Source organism: Dermochelys coriacea, chromosome 9 (genome assembly GCF_009764565.3).
Source record: "Dermochelys coriacea isolate rDerCor1 chromosome 9, rDerCor1.pri.v4, whole genome shotgun sequence".
Classification (NCBI taxonomy): Eukaryota; Metazoa; Chordata; order Testudines; family Dermochelyidae; genus Dermochelys; species Dermochelys coriacea.
In genome coordinates this window covers 93106268-93123840 of record NC_050076.1, presented here as the reverse complement: position 1 = coordinate 93123840, position 17573 = coordinate 93106268, and the positions used below count along the sequence as shown (strand labels likewise).

General features: G+C 40.5%; 1 long non-coding RNA gene across 1 annotated transcript in view; it reads left to right on the top strand.

The window, feature by feature from the left end:
* LOC119861537 overlaps positions 1-17573 on the top strand; it is a 103269-nt gene that overhangs the window by 53300 nt on the left and 32396 nt on the right. The window contains exon 4 of the long non-coding RNA XR_006274277.1: positions 16250-16533. This is a non-coding gene — a long non-coding RNA (uncharacterized LOC119861537). The remainder of the gene's footprint in view (positions 1-16249; positions 16534-17573) is intronic.

Sequence of the window (17573 nt, the reverse complement as noted above, 5' to 3'; positions counted from 1 at the left end):
TTTATCCTTGTACAATACAAACCCAGCTTGGTCTTTGGTGCTTTCTCCTTTCTTCTCTTAAGCACCGTCTGCACTGCAACTTGCTCTTTTTAAAACGTTTACTGAAAATTGTTCAGAATCGCACTCCAATAAAATTCCCAAGGAAAACAAATTAGAAAAACCAAACAGATGAGTCAGTATCAGCATATCCAGGAGAACAGAAGCTCTCTCTTATAGAGCTGACTACTACAGAATTAGACCAAAAGTTCAGGGTTAAGAACCCAGTGTTATTAGTATGGGGACCTGCTTTTCAGCCAACCCAGAAACATCAATGCCATCTCTGAAATCAGCCTCATCCGATTATGCTGGGGCTCTGGCTTCACACTAAAGAAGACCTTAGCAATTACTCAGGATTTTTCTTTTAAGATTGAAAGTTACATGTGTTGCCCTGGAAATTGCATTTTTTTGAAAGCGAGTGTAATTGAGCCATCCAGGAGGAAAAACCAGACACTTTGCACTTCAGCTGCTTCTCTCCACGAATAGCCAGAGAACAAAATACTCCGTTGCTGTAGAGAATTGACTTTGTAATGAATGAAGAGAAAATTGCTTTGATGCAGCCTGTGTTTGCCAGAATCAAAAGGAGGGATGGAAGCCACTCCAGGAGCAGATTCGCTCATTGTGCTTTCAGCCACACAAGAGGATAAGGCCCGGTGTACACCTAATTTTGAGTTCAGTCTTGTATGCACTTAGCTCTGAGTTCTGCTTCCACTAAAGCTAATGGGACTCCTGCCTTTGCTTTCAATGGGAGCACTAGCTGCTCCATTCAGCTGTGCTCAGTGACACCAGAGAGGACAGGAGGAACATGGAATCCCTGTGATTTCATAGAGGAAGTGTTAACGGATCGAGTGTATGAGGGGAGCAGCAGACCTTCACTGGACACCATGACACCCTGAACATTGAAGGGCTTACGGTTATGCTATCATGTAAATACAGAAAAGGAGTGCTCAGGTTATTTGTTTTTTTACAGAGCTTATCCAAGTACAGATGTGTATTATAATTCTCCACAATGTGAGCTAAACAACAACTTTTAGCTTCTTTGGAGCTTTATCAAGAGCTCCTTATGCATGTTAACATCACCTCCTCCACCTAAAATATTGTCCTCTCAGTAGACAACGTGTTTAGATGTTTGGCTGAATTCGAATAAGATGCAATTTCCTAGCAGCAAGGGGATTAAGAACTGGACCAGCTTACCAGGGGAGAAGTGGATGCACCATCACCTGGAGTCTTTAAAATGCGACTAGATATTTTTCTAAAAGAGATCCTTTAATTCATCTTGTGGGAGAAATTCTTTGGCCTGTGTGCGTGGGCGGTCAGGCTGGAGGTTTCTAGGGGGCCCTTGGTATCTGTGAATCTATATATGCCCCTTCTCATCCTCTTCCTCCAGAAGCCATGGGAAGAAGAGGATTGCCTACAGTGCTTCAGCATGTTCATAACACTTAGAGTTCTGCATTAAGACAATTACTATAATCAAATCTCATGTTCCAGGGCTTCAGCTGGTTGTCCATAGAGTTCAGGTAGGACATTTTACCCCCAATTCCAAATTGGTCAGATGTATTCTGGGTCTTTTCATCTTCCTGTGAAGTAATCGGGGATTGGCCACAGCTGGAGACAGGACACGGGTGGAGCAGTGCTCTGAGGTGGGACAGAAAATCCTCCTAGATGCTTGGCTGGTGATCATGTGCTCAGAATCCAATTTTGTGGTCTGAAAGGAATTTTTCCCCCAGGTCAGATTGGCAGGGATATTGGAATATTTTGCTTTCCTGTGCAGCATGGGACATAGATTGCTTGCCGGGATCATCTGGGTATCTCACCTAATCAATCCTCTGCCATTGCAAGGGCCTCTGACATTGGTGCACCTTGGTCTCTTCTGTTCTCAGTCTGTGGCACTCAACAGTTCATTCTCTTGAGGAATGATATTCTTTGGTCTAACTAAAGCCATTGAACTCGATTTAGAGGTATCGCTGTGAACTGTAATGGTTGGTGGTACATAGGAGGTCAGGCGAGATGTTCTAATAGTCCCTTTTGGTCTTAAACCTTATGAAACATAAGCAACACCAAATCTGGCATTGTTGCAGGGCTGCTCCTTGAATATGTTGAGTGTATGATTCTGTTCAATTCCCAAGGCTGTCTTGCGTCATGCTTCCAAATATACCCTTCTCTGTGTAGTGTATTGCCAGCGGTAGCCCAGCCAAATGGCACACCACATCTACATCTACAAGCTGTCCTAGTTACTGGTGTGTCTTGTCAGCTGCAGTGTTTCCGTGCAGATCTCTGTACGTTTCCCCTCTGGCAATGCACAGAAATACCTGCATCATGCTCTGACAGTCAAATGTGAAAACATCACGTTGCATTTTGCGAGGTTCATTGAGTTATGTGACGTAACGTAGCCCAACATGATTAGCGTACTCTGATATGACCGCTCAAATCAAAATGCAACGTCATTTGGGAGTTTTTAAAAACTGCATTGGAAAGAGTACTTTGCCAGCATTTTCAAGTCTCCTGCCTGTGAAAGAACATCATTCTGAAATTTCCTTAATTATTTTAAGAAATTGACTAACTCCTACGGGATGAGAATTTCTATATTATAGTGGCACCATAGTGGTGCATACTTGAGCTTTGCAGTTAAAGTAGGGAATACACTTCTCTGTTATAGTGTGTCCTCTCTAAACTTATCGACTCAAAGGTGTGACCGGGGTCCTGGGGGAGCCAGCTGAGGTCAGTCAATTAAGGTGAACTGCAAAGAATGGAGCAGACAATCCCCAAATCTTGTGGATATTCCAATACTTATATTTACCAAGCCAGCACTAAACAGCTTCTATTATATCTTACCGGTTACTCAGAAGTCCAAAACATAGTTACCTTAAAGTAACCCAGCTTCGGGCTTCCACCCAAGTCAGATATGATGAGGATTAATGAAAATCTTATTTCATTATATAAAAAAGTTCTACCAGTCCTAAAGGATCGGACACCTCCCAGGTTAATGAATATTCCAGATCTTACCCAAATAGACACCTACAGCCAGTTCTTATTAACTAAACTAAATTTTATTAAAAAAGAGGGAGAGAGTATGGTTAAAAGATCAATATACATACAGATATGAGTTCAGTTCTTGAGGTTCAGATTCATAGCAGAGATGCATCCGATGAAGTGAGCTGTAGCTCACGAAAGCTTATGCTCTAATAAATTTGTTAGTCTCTAAGGTGCCACAAGTACTCCTTTTCTTATAGCAGAGATGGTGAACTTTGTAGTTGCAAAGAGTCTTTTAGAATTTAGTCCATAGATTAGTCCAATGTCCAATATTATATTCAGGATATACCAGCTTAACTGGGATCCCAATCTTGTGACTCAAACTTCCCCTGATGAAGCTTAAGCAGATCTGAGATAAAAAGGATTGGGACCCAAGGATCTATCATACAGTTTCAGGCCTCCTTTGCCAGGTCAGAGTCTTACTTCAAAGTCTCCCTGATTATCTATTGTAAGTCCCTCACCAGTACTTAGAGACATGAATTAACATAAGGCAATTGCCTGGTTTTTGACCATTTGCAGCTGATTGGTTATACATTTCAAAGCGAGATGAATACAGCTATGTTTACAGTTCATTTAAATGCTAAGATGTTCTTTTGATCTCTGAATTAACAGAATACAGCATAGTCAGGGACTGTTGATTATATTGTCAACTACTCCAATATATATGCAAATACACAAACATTATTTCCCCATATGTTTTTAAAGGTTGAATTTGAGTCATTAGTCCTGCAGGATGCCTAACCCTTTCTGATCATGCATCACAATAGGACTTGGAAGGGACCTCAAGAGGTCTTCTAGTCCAGTCCTCTACACTCATGGAAGGACTAAGTATTATCTGGACCATCCCTGACAGGTGTTTGTCTAATCTGCTCTTAAAAATCTTCAATGACAGAGATTCCACAACTTCCTAGGCAATGTATTCCAGCGACTGACAGTTCGGAATCTTTTCCTAATGTCCAATCTAAGCTGCCCTTGCTGCAATTTAAGACCTTGCTTCTTGTCCTACCCAAGCACTTACAGCACGTTTATGATTTAAGAACAGAATTATTTTTATTTTCAGACTGTTCTGGTAAATCGGTTGTAAGCATTTTAAAATGACATTGCGACGGGTTCCCTCCCAGGTGCCACCTGGAACTGGGGTACCACTGTGCCTCCCTGACTCACCAGCCTGGGCTCCCTTTATACTGTACTGCTGTGACCAGCCTGCCAAGCCCTCTCCTAGGCTCCAGCCTGCACTTTACCAGTACACGTACAGGTAGGGACATACCCAGCTGCAGTTACATACTGTGCTGTGATTAGCTACCAGTTCCTAGGCATGCACTTCCTCTCTGGAGTGTAAACCCAAACTTATGCCATCTTGCGCTGCACAAAGAACTGTGCAGTGTAAGCTCATGAAATTCACCTCCTCCCTCCATGTGGAGAGGAAATATACAACAGCTTTCTGTCCTGAGTTATGACTTCCATGCACATTGGTTTCAGACAAAGCAAGAAAATGTATTAACTACAAAAGATAGATTAAGTGATTATAAGGGATAGCACAAACAGATCAAAGCAGATTACCGAGCAAATAAACAAAACATGCAAGCTAAGCTTAATATGCTAGATAGGTAGGATATGAATTAGCAAATTCTCACCCTGAGTGATAAACAGGCTGCCAGATTATTAAGGCACAAGCTGCCTTGGTTTGCAGCTTGGGTTTCCCAGGTTTTCATACAGAGGCTAGAAATCCCTTTAGCCTGGGAACATCACTTTCCCCTGTTCAGTCTTCATTCCTCAAGGGGTTTCCAGATGTGGTGTTGTAGGGAGAGTGAGGTCCTATTATGATGTCTTTTTCCCCTTTTTATATCTTCTTCTCATTTGCTAGAAAGCTCTTTTGCTGTGACCTGGGTCAAACAGTTCCCATTGTATAGTGCTGTCTCTGAGAGGTTTCTATTGTACACAAGTAATCCTTGTGCTTGTGTGCATTTCCTCAGTGAGCCATTGACATTGTTTGTCCTTTTTACTGTTGTACCTGAAAGGCTGCTTGTGGGTGTTCTCAACCTCACAACATGTTTCAGTAACACGTACAGAGCCAAACTTCATCATTTTACTTATGACAATAGCACACACAATCCAACAAGAAATGATGTCTAGGCTTTTAGAATGATAAGCAATCTCATCCCTACTCAGCAAAACATTGAAGCAAGTGCTTAATTCCCCTTTAGTTCAATAAACCCTCATTTAACTCAATGGGACTATTTCTGTGTGTAAAATTTAAACATGTACTTAAGTACTTGCAGGATCGTGGCCTATTTATAACAAGTTGTGTTTTTAGTTATGACTTGTTTTATGGATAGCTCATGGATGAATTAAAAGTACAGTATGGCATTATTCCTTATAGTTTAGTCTCCAATATTTCTCAGAGTCTGGGATTTCTGTGGCTTTCTGAATTGCGTGTAGGTTCCATATGTCGGTTAAACACTCTCAGACATATGACTTTATGTGAGGATTTCTTTTTCTGGCTTCTCTCTAAACTATTGGGCAACAGCATTTGAAGGGTTACTATGATAGCCTTTTGGAACAAATAAGAAAACTGTCCTTTATTACTTGGGGGTAAGCTCTTTTTATCTTGATTATTTCAATGACTTCTGCATCCACTGAGGCTAAAGAAAAACAAATAAATATTATCCCCTGACTTTGTGAACCAGGAATTAATAGTTAGAAATGCTAAAACAACACAGGGTGTGGTAGACATGCCTGAAAAAATACAGAATGATTACATATTTACTTAAGGTTTTGTTGCTGTAGTTATTTGATCCACCTTTTACATTTAAATAAACTGACGGAAGCCAGGAAATTCGACATTAAGGAAAGCAAACAGTCAACACACTATGTGAAATATGGACAGTTTTTAATCTGAAGTTTAATTTTTTTGTTTTTTTTCCCCCTTTGTTGTCACATTCTTATCTAAAAGACATTTCTGTATAATCACATGGAGCAGGAGTGTCAACCCAGGGAAAGGGGCATCCATGGGGAATTCCTGTGATCTCTGGTTATCAGAATTGCCCTTGGGAGCCATTGTCTATGGTGTATAGTAGAGCGCCTCTAAAGGCTGCTCTATGTTGGGGACTGGACCAGTTGTCAGATGGCCCCATGATTGGGAAGTGGGACATAACTTTGGCTTTAAGCCACCTTTTGGATCCTCCCCTGGGATGTGTTAAGCATAGCTCAGAGGAACTCGAGCATCTGGCCCATGGTATGGAACTAATAAAGAAGGTCCAGAGTACAGAGAAGTGAACTGGGGGCAAGCAGGCCTGCTGGCCCTGATCTCAGCGTGGGCGAGGGGCCAAGTTGCAGTTGAGGAGGGATTTAAGATCACCGAGTGGGGGGTTGTGTTTGGGGAAGAATTCTGCAGGGTGTGGATTGGAGTGGGAAGAAGCCTACAGCCAAGGGATAGAGATTGGATAGAGAATGGGAGCAGGAAATGGGGAGCCCCTTAACTAAAACTTGCCTTCAGCTCAAAGGTTAAGGTTTGATTGAAGAGAGTAAGGGCATTTTAGTGACCTGGATGAGTTCATCTGTCAGTAACAGAAAGGTATGCATAATCTGGGGGGATGGGCTAACTCACTAGATTGCAACATATGGAAAAGCGAATCCATTAAACAGGAAGGAACAAGGCATCTCGTTGTGTTATACAAGAAGTCAGGCAGGCAATTTTATCAGCCACATATTACTTGACAGAAATCCAATGAAGCGGTTGCAAAATAGAAGTAATAACCAGATCATCCAGTCTGGTTGAGTATCCTAGTTGAAGTAATCTGAGCCATCTGTAGGCACTTCAGGGCCAAACAGGAAACCCATACAGATACATGCTTCAATGATCATAGAATCATAAAATGGAAGGGACCTTGAGAGGTCATCTAGTTCAGTCCCCTGCACTTGTGGCAGGACTAATTATCTAGACCATTCCTGACAGGTGTTTGTCTAACCTGCTCTTAAAAAATCTCCAGTGATGGAGATTCTACAACCTCCCTAGGCAATTTATTCCAGTGCTTACCCACTCTGAAGTTTTTCCTAATGTCCAACCTAAACCATCCTTGCTGCAAATTAAGCCCATTGTTTCTTGTCCTATCCTCAGAGGTTAAGAAAAAACAAATTTTCTTCCTCCTCCTTGTAACAACCATTTTACGTACTTGAAAACTGTTATCATGTCCCCTCTCAGTCTTCTCTTTTCCAGACTAAACAAACCCAGTTTTTTCAATCTTCCCTCATAGGTCATGTTTTCTAGACCTTTAATCATTTTTGTTGCTCTTCTGTTGACTCTCTCTAATTTGTCCACATCCTTCCTGAAACATGGTGCTCAGAACTGGACACAATACTCTAGTTGAGGCCTAATCAGGGTGGAAGAATTACTTCTTGTGTCTTGCTTACAACACTCTTGCTAATACATCCCAGCATGATGTTCACTTTTTTTGCAACAGCGTTACACTGTTGATGCATATTTAGAATACGGTCCACTATGACCCCAGATTGTTTTCTATAGTACTCCTTCCTAGGCAGTCATTTCCCAATTTGTATGTGTACAACTGATTGTTCCTTCCTAAATGGAGTACTTTGCATTTGTCCTTATTGAATTTCATCCTATTTACTTCAGATCATTTCTCCAGTTTGTCCAGATCATTTTGGATTTTAATCCTATCCTCCAAAGCACTTGCAACCCCTCCCAACTTGGTATCATCCGCAAACTTTATAAGTGTACTGTCTATGCCATTATCTAAATCATTGATGAAGATATTGAACAGAACCGGACCCAGAACTGATCCCTGCAGGACCCCATTCATTATGCCCTTCCAGCATGACTGTGAACCACTGATAACTACTCTCCGGGAGAGGTTTTCCAACCAGTTTTGCACCCACCTTATAGTAGCTCCATATAGGTTGCATTTCCCTAGTTTATTTATGAGAAGATCATGCGAGACAGTATCAAAAGCTTTACTAAAGTCAAGATGTATCATGTCTACCGCTTCCCCCATCCACAAGGCTTGTTACCCTGTCAAAGAAAGCTATCAGGTTGGTTTGACATGATTTGTTCTTGACAAATCCATGCTGACTGTTACTTATCACCTTATCTTCTAGATGTTTGCAAACTGTTTGCTTAATTATTTGTTCCATTATCTTTCCAGGTACAGAAGTTAAGCTGACTGGTCTGTAATTCCCTGGGTTGTCCTCATTTCCCTTTTTTTAAAATGGGCACTATATTTGCCCTTTTCCAGTCTTCATAAAAGACAGGCGAGATTCCAGACTTTTCAAAGATAATCGCTAAAGGCTCAGATATCTCCTCAGTCAGTTCCTTGAGTATCAAGTAACATCAACCTTGGTGAAAACCAGAACAAAGAAGTCATTAAGCACCTCTGCCATTTCCACATTTTCTGTTATTTATTCCCCCCCCCCAGACCCTTATTGAGTAACAAGCCTACCCTTTTCTTGGTCGTCCTCTTGCTTCTAATGTGTTTGTAGAATGTTTTCTTGTTACCCTTTGTCTCTCGCTAGTTTGATCTCGTTTTGTGCTTGGCCTTTCTAATTTTGTCACTGCATACTTGTGTTATTTGTTTATATTCATCCTTTGTAATTTGACCTAGTTTCTACTTTATGTGGGACTCTTTTTTAGATCATTGAAGATCCCCTGGTTAAGCCAGGGTGGTCTCTTGCCATACTTCCTATCTTTCCTACGCAGTGGGATAGTTTCCTCTTGTGCCCTTAGTAATGTCTCAGTCCCAACACTTGGCGAAACATATGCCATTGCACCACATCAGTGCTGCATAAATAAATAATGGTTCTAGGACAGCAAACAGTTCATGAAACAATAATAGACGAGCCTCAAAAAAACAGAGTTGGTTTGCTTAGTGCATTTTAAGTTCTTGGTGGTATTGACAGAGACAAACTGCATACGGACAGGTTTCAGAGTAGCAGCCGTGTTAGTCTGTATTCACAAAAAGAAAAGGAGTACTTGTGGCACCTTAAAGACTAACAAATTTATTTGAGCATAAGCTTTCGTGAGCTACAGCTCACTTCATCGGATGCATACGCTATCACATAAAATTGCATATGCTATCACATAAAATTAAGGACTAGAAGTACACTTTGTCCAGGCAGCCAACACTCATCATTTTTTGTTTGTTTCCTTTTATCAACAATCATTCCTTGAAAGAAATTCTGTGGCATCCATATTTTGCTTCTCTGCCAGGCATGATGACAGAAGAGAGAGTGCGCCTTGGCTGGGTTGGATGAGACTGAAGAGCACTGAAATGGATCTGGGTGTGATTAGCATGCCAATTATGTGTGGGTTTTTTTGTTTTTTTGGTTTTTTTTTTAACTGAAAACCAGATGCCAAAGAAAGCACATAGCTAGCCCAAAAGCAGAACCTCTTCATTAGCTGCCATAGGATTTGGGGAACATTTATAGGCCAAACAGACAATGTGTATGGAAAGACATAAATCAAATTGTACAAAGAACACATGCAGCCCTTGGATCTACAAAATTCTCTTTTGGGTCTAATGGAATAGAACCCCACCCTTGATCAACTCTATGGAATGTTGCCATAAGGTCTAATAAAAGAAAACAGAAAAAACTCCTCAGTCAGTATCAGAAAAAAGATCTAATGAAGACTCTCTGCAATCCCAGCACAATATCATGGTCAAATCCAAAGCTCAGATGAATCCTTCAAAGGTAAAATGGCTGTAATACATTGTAATTAGGCAGGGTTAAGACATGTGAGATTAATTCTAGAGCTGGTCATGAATTTTTTGGCAAAATGTTTCTTTTCTCAGACAATATTCATTTGTTGAAACTGAAAGTGTTCACAGGAAAGGGTCGGTTTCAACAAATTTCCTCCTTTTTGTTTTTGTTTTGTTTTTAAAAAACAAAAACAACCTTTGAAATTGTCAAAATGGGATACTGAAACTTTTTTGAAATTTGTTGAGACTGGGATATTTTGACATTTTTTTAAACAAGTTCTGTTTTTCCGTACAAAATGACTGTTTTGAAATTTTAAATTATAGGAGAAAAATTAAAGATCCAATAATTTTGAAATGTTTTGAACAGTGTTTCTGTTGACCTGATCTGAATTATTTTTGGTTTATGGGAATTTGGGATTTCAGCTTATTGTACTGATTTTTGGAATGGGAAAATCTTCTGAAATCTCAAATTCTTGCAAGTCAGGAAAACTGTTTTCCACCCAGCTCTAATGAAATGATCAGTAGACACTTAAACAGTCTATAGAGTAAAATCAAACAAATAGATCCATGTTGACAAGTCAATGACATCAGCTGCTTCAGTTGCCCGACATTCCCACTGGAAAAGATGGATAGGGCCTTTGGTATGTTCAACTTCATTTCAACTTTCATTTAAAAAAAATCAAATTGGAAAATACATGATGTTAATTGATCTGCACTTTGAAAATGTAAAGTCTATGGAACTGTGTGCATAAAGCATTTAAATCACTGGTTGAGCTGCCACTGCTACAGAAAACCACCTGTTTGTTTGAAATCTGGCCTTCATGGGCTCTCTAGGAGCCTGTATATACTTCAGAAATTGTCTAACTGGTTTTAAAACCGGGTCAGCTAAACTCATTTTAAAAGTATTGCCAGCCATAATGCAGACCCTCCTTTGCATGGTTTAAAATGGCATGATGCAATTTCACTGAACTGGCCTCAAGACAGTCTTCAAAGTGACTGTGAAACTAGTTTGGTAAAAATGGCTCAGATCATCTTAAACTGCCAAAAATCTATACTACAGCTCCAACCCATCTTAAATAATTAAATTAGAAAATTTCCCAAGTCTAGGTAGGCCCTAAAAAGTCAATTATTTTTAGGAACACTTGTCAAGACAAAAGTGATTTAAAAAACCAAAACCTCTTCTATTTCTGTTCTTAACAAAAATAATTGAAACTATACATCTAAAAATTTTTATTTACTCTATGGAGTGATTATAGTGTTACTGGTCCTCCACGGTTACCAGAGATGATGTGTTGCACAGGGAGCTTAATCAAGATAGACCCTTCCCTCTCTTTGTTTTTGTGTTTGTGTCCTCATGCTACACACTCTTCATTTCACTGAGACTGGACAGCAAAACTAGGCTTGCCTTTTTCACTTTTTGTTTATAGTCAGTTTTACTTTCTGATTCTTATGTACTCCTGGCACAATGCTATTGTGTTAATCATAGACTATCAGGTTGGAAGGAACCTCGGGAGATCATCTAGTCCAACCGCCTTTTAGGGCTTCCAAAATTGTAGAGGAATGTTTTAAATTTAAAACCAAATTGTTCTTGCTGATATTTTTATTAATGTTTCATTCAAATATTTCTTAGTTCTCTCTCCCACTTTTTTCTATGCAAAATCGTCATACGATATCAAACAATGTGTTTTTACATTTTTGCTCAATCCTTTCCCTTCTCCTGATTAACTATTCTTCCCAGACGTGTTTAGCTTGTCAAAGTTTTTTGTTTTTTAATCAGCTTGTCTTCCTCCTGGCTAATTGACCTCAGTTGGTTCACTGAGCCTCAGAAAAGATCATTTTTAAACACGAGTGTTTGTTAGCTACTAGAGATCTTTGCGTTCTTGTATCATAACCCGTCTGTGATAATTCTTCCTTGTTCATTCTGGGTTTAATATATGATCATCAGTGTGGTACTGTGTGTTAGTGCTGTGGTGCCACAATTCTAATGCACAGTACATCTGCCTGCAGTATTCCAGCAGGGGGGGTTCAATACTGATAACGTGATGTCAATCAAAACGTCATCTTTGGAATATTGAAGTGTTGTTATGCTCCGTGATGATGTTGCTGGCCTAGGCTAACATTTTTGTCTTCTCTAAGGATACAAATAAAGCCTGCATGAAATTAAAAGGCCTTGACCTGTTTGAGCTTTGGCAAGAAAAACATGTGGTTCTTGCTGATATGGTCAAGCTGTCAATTTAACATGCTGTCTGATTGCTTCGATTCCAAAGAGCTTGGTCTAGTATCCATGTGCAGTCTTTAATGTTAGAAGCTTCATAGAAAATGAAGAGGAGTAAATTAAAGGAAGGATTCATGAATCTGTGACATACTCAAACAAAGTCAAGCCACTGAAATGGGGAACCCACTGGGTAATGAACTCAGAGGAATTCTGTTGAACAGTAAATCTCTTACACAGCCTACTACAGAACAATGTCAGTGATCAACCCACATGCTTGGAAAGTTACGAATATCTGCCGTGTTCAGCTTTTGGGCTGAAATGTTCTGTGCCTGGTTTCTGCCTGGGTTAATTTTTATTTTAAGTTGTAGAAAACTCCTATACATTATTTTTTAATTTGACAAAGATGGGAAAGAAATGACCCCTTTTGGGTTTAAAATTTTTTAACCATGGTGAACCAGAGCATTACAGCAAGTCCTGGGATCATCTGAATGCTGTGCTTTTAATGTTATATTCTAGGACATATGCACATCATGGAAATGCAAACTTTGCTATGCTATTAGTAGATTCATAGAATCTCAGGGTTGGAAGGGACCTCAGGAGGTCATCTGGTCCAACCCCCTGCTCAAAGCAGGACCAATCCCCAACTAAATCATCCCAGCCAGGGCTTTGTCAAGCCCTAGTCAATGTTTGGCTCACTGCTGCTTCTTAAGTCTCTTAATGTTCTGTTTACTAATGACATTGGTAGACACTAGAGCACATTTGTGTTAGAACACTGCAGGATACTTTTTTCTGGCTTTTCTGTCACCCTCTCTTTTTTCCTTAACAAATGTAGAAAATTTAAATTCAGAGCATTAAAGTTGCACATTCAACCTTAACTTTCATATTTCCTGACTTCTGCCTTTCCACCTGTGCAACTTTAACTTCCCCTTTGCATGTATGCAGTAAAGAATATAGTCTTTAATAATATTTGTGAGTTATATAGATACACCTATAGGTAAGGGCTAGATTCTGATTTTAAAAGCAGCCCAGGATAATGTGCAAGTTGTATCAACTCAAGATTAACTTTCTGTCGGCAGTGATCATGTGATAGTTCTAGTTGTTGGAGTTTTTAAAAAATAACGGTAATGTTTTGAATGTGATTACATAATTAATGTGCCATATACATAGGAAGCTGTGTTACCATATACCTTCAACATGAAATCTCTCTTTGGAGTGCGTAATTGTGCAACATGAATGTTGCATTAATTTACATGTTTGCATTTAACCTTGACCCTCCTATCTCCCCCAGAGATATCAAATCACGTATTAATGTCATGAATAGCAATGAACAATAACCCCACCTTCATTCAGTGCTCCATAGCAAATGGTCTGTTTATTGGATGCCCCATGCTGTAGCTACTTGTCCCACTTTTGATATGACCATGCCTCCCTTTTCGCTAACACAGAAATACTGTTTCCTCAACATAAGCCTTATTCCTGCAAAGATCATTGCACCACAAGGAGGCTGTCTGATTCCAGAGCTGGTAGGCTGCAGAAAAAAAGAATCATGCTTTATTTTCTTCCCTGTTTGCTCTCCTTTTTAAATGACTGGCTGCACTTTTGTTCCTAGGCTAGAAGAAGCCTGGAGACGTATTCTCTGCCTGCAGCTTTTGCTTTCTTCTCTCCTGCAGGTATGGTGATCAGATGTTCCAATTTTATAGGGACAGTCCTGATTATTCAGGGCTTCATCTTATTACAGGCGCTTATTACCCTCCACCCCCACTCCTGATTTTTAAACTTGCCATCTGGTCACCTCCCCAGAGCGATCCCTACCCAACATTCTGAACCCTCTTGCTATCTTGATATGCTAACCACAAATAGCAAGAATGCTAGCTCAGTCTGGGGCAACATCTGATCCACTTAGCCAGTAAACTGAGACCTACAAGCTGTATAGCTGTTTAGGGAAGCATTCCTGATTGTATGACACTCTGTCCGCTCATTTAAATGCAAAAATTCCAATACTAAGCACTACTTTAGCCTTTAAAATATTTCACTAACCACACCATTCACTCTACAGTACGCTGTCTAATTACACAGGATGCATAAAGAAAAGGAGTACTTGTGGCACCTTAGAGACTAACAAATTTATTTGAGCATAAGCTTTCGTGAGCTACAGCTCCAAGATTGTGTCAATATGAAGAATTTCAGCAGAAGCAAAGACCTGGCTTCACATGCCCACAAGCCTTGATGAAAATCCAGCTGAATTTACTTCATTGTTTATTGGTCCATAAAAGGAGGATAACTGAGAGAGAAAACAAAAATGAGAATTGGTATGGTATGTAAAAAAAAAATATACTCAGACTAAAATTACTGCCAGTGGAATGATTCGAGGCTCCATCTCACAAGGTGTTGAGCGTTCTGGATCCAATGCTGCAAAGCACTTAAGCACATGCTTAACTTTAAGCACATGAGCAGTCCCATAATGTGCTTACGGGCTTTGCTGGATCAGGCCCAGAGTGCTTAGCACCTTTCAGTATTGAGCCATAGGACGATGTGGTATTGTTGCTTTTCCCCAAGTTTTGGTCTTGTATTAGGTTAACTGCTATGGATGACTATCTTCTGTTCACTAAGATCACACCCTTAAAGGGGAGTAAAGGGGGCCTGAGGATTTCTGAGAGGTTTAACAAAATCAGGGGTTGGTAAATACCCAGATCTAACTAACTCAGCATACTGTGTGTCTGTGTCTGTGTCTGTGTCTGCATGGTGGCAGGAATCTTCATGTTAGCCATCCCTGCCTTCTGCAGCTAAAGTTAGGTCAAGAACTCTGGAGGTTAGTCCATGAGCCACTAACTAAACTAACTAAAAGCCACATGGCGATTAGCTAAGGCTGTAGCAGACTCATTAATCTCTAGCAGTCTCGGTGCCACTAGAGAGGATAGAACACCACACCTAGGAGGCATGTGGGTCATGTATTTCCCCCAGCTGAGGAAGTGCATCCCAAGCTTCAGAGACCTTCCAGATGAGCACCCCCACTTGTAACGCTGACAGACCCCAGTGGTGGATAGGCAGGATTGAACATGGAACCTCTGGATCTTAGTGCATGAGCCTTTACTGCATGAGCTAAAAGCCACATAGCACTTAGCTAAGGCTGTAGCAGACTTGTTAATCTCTAGTAGCCTCAATGCCACTAGAGGGGACAGAGCACCACACCCAGGAGGTTTGGGGGTTACATTAGCAGTTGTTGATTGTGCTAGGGAAAGTTAAATGGGCTCTAGTGACTCACAGAATTAGATGACTTACCAACCTACTTGGAGATAAGAGGTAGCAGTGACTCTCTAGAGAGAGGATCTAGAGTATGGACTGAATGGTCCCGATCCTTGGGAGCAGCCAAGGTGGGGGGAAAAGATCCAAGCTGAACTTTTTTGTATCCTTGCTTATTTTGTGACAACTAAAGCCAAAACCCAGGAAAGGAGCATGTTTTCTTGACACCTGTGTGGACTGTTTGAGAGCATACTGGAAACAGCACCTGTGCCCAGATTCAAACAAAACCCTAGATCAGAACATGCAGGTCTGAACCTGACCTGAAGTCTGGGGGCCTGTGATAGCCAGCTGACTTCAGACCACAGCATTATGTGTTGTTTCAGAATAGGCTAATGGGATCCTCATGTGCCTATTTAATAATGCTGCTCACGCTTGGGGTTTGAAAAATGATTTTTGTTTTTTTTAAATGCTAATTAACAATCTGTCCAATGGTTTCCATTGACATCTTTACTGCTTTTCCTTTGCAAGTCCATAACATTACTGCCGTAGTCCTTGTACTTCACTACATGTTACTCGTATTGGGGATGTCTGGGGAATGCTGTGAGAATATGAATCACTTGACAAGGCAGTTATAAAGACTTAAATGGTGACTTTTCTGTCACCATTATCACCTGCTGCCTTCAGTGCTCTGCCACTTAAAGTCTTCAGCAGCACAGCCCTGCTTGTCCTCTAGTGATGTGAGCCTTATCCATCCTACCGTACAGCTGCAGACTAGAGGTTAAGAATCTCCAATTCCTCTTCTGTGGAACATTGTTCGTATTTTATTCTTGAGCACTGCAGCATGACAATGTCAAGCAGGGACACAGAAACAGAAGTGCTATTAATTCTTTTAATTTACATCTCTTATCAGAAGAGACTTTTAACCACTTGTTATGTAATAGCAGGAATCTTTGCATTGTGCCTTCTCTGTCTGTCCTAAAGATAAGGGTATCAATGAGTTTTTCTTTTTTGTTAGATGCTGCTTGTCTCTGAAGGAAAAGGATGTTGACTGGCTTCTTCCTTTCTATCCTCGAGAGATCAGGATCAATTGCTTCCCTCATCACTTAGAATGACAGACTGCTGGTTGCAATCAATCCTTTGAATTTGCAGCGGTATCTCGCTAGGAATTGCAAATAAGAAGACTTCAGCAGTACTTACGGTGACTAATCTTAGTAAAGCCCTGATGTCCTTTTTTGTATGAAATAGAAACTCTAGCTTACCAGCTAACTCTGCCTGAGGTTCCTCCTTCAATGAAGCCTGGTGAGTATTATGTATAGTAGCTACTGTGAGACCCTAATATTTTACTGCTCCAGCCACTTGATTTGTAATGTATCTTCTTGTCTTTTCAAGTAGGCTGGGAGTTGGCATGAAGTAGGAATACGAATAGTTGTGAAGGTTTAAAAGTGTATTTCTTCTCTGAAACATGACTGTAAAAATGGCATACTAATGACACTCTGTTTACTGTTTCTCAGCATAATCCTTGTTAAATGTACTCAATTTACAAGTATAAACATGATTTTTTCCCTCCGCCATCAACTACCTGCCTTGCAGACTCAGCCTGGGATCTGACAGTCAGTCTGAGGTCTTTTCTTCCCATGTGCAAGATAAAGATCTTGCAGGCCAGAGTGGATTCTCATCCATCTTTGCACAGCAGTTTTCAGAGCAGAACTGCTCATGAGCAGGACATTTTATAAAAGCTCCGTACAAAACCTCAGGAAACATGCCATTATTATATGACATAGCTAAGTTTTGGTTATGGCTAATCCCCGCTAGGCACCGAAAATGGACTGTTATTCAGACGATAGAGTGTAGTTCCCGCCTGCCAGTCCGTGGCTTAAATACAGACACACTGATGCATCCCATGAAATCACCAATTTTTAAAACTCCACTTGCTTGCAGGATTGGTCCTACCAAGTATGGATTTCCTCCTGCTAGTTCGACTCCCGTCGATGCCCGAAGTTGATACAAATTGAAAGTACTCAGCGCCATGTAGGAGGCATGGATGCAGCTCCTGCCCGGACTAGGAACTAAAACTTGAAATTCACTTGATTGCAGGATTTTTTTTAATCTGGCATTTATTTTTGTTTCTACACCAGGTTCATTATAATACCCCAGATTCCATGGGGCATGCACGGAGTGTAGTTTAACGAGAATGTGTTGTGCTTCCGAGGATAAGAGACTCTCCAGACAACTCCCACTACTGCTATTGAAATGTGCTGCACCATGGAGTTAGTTCTAATGAATATCACAATAAAATAACACTTTATCCTTTTGGAGCACCTCTCAGTAATTAATTAATG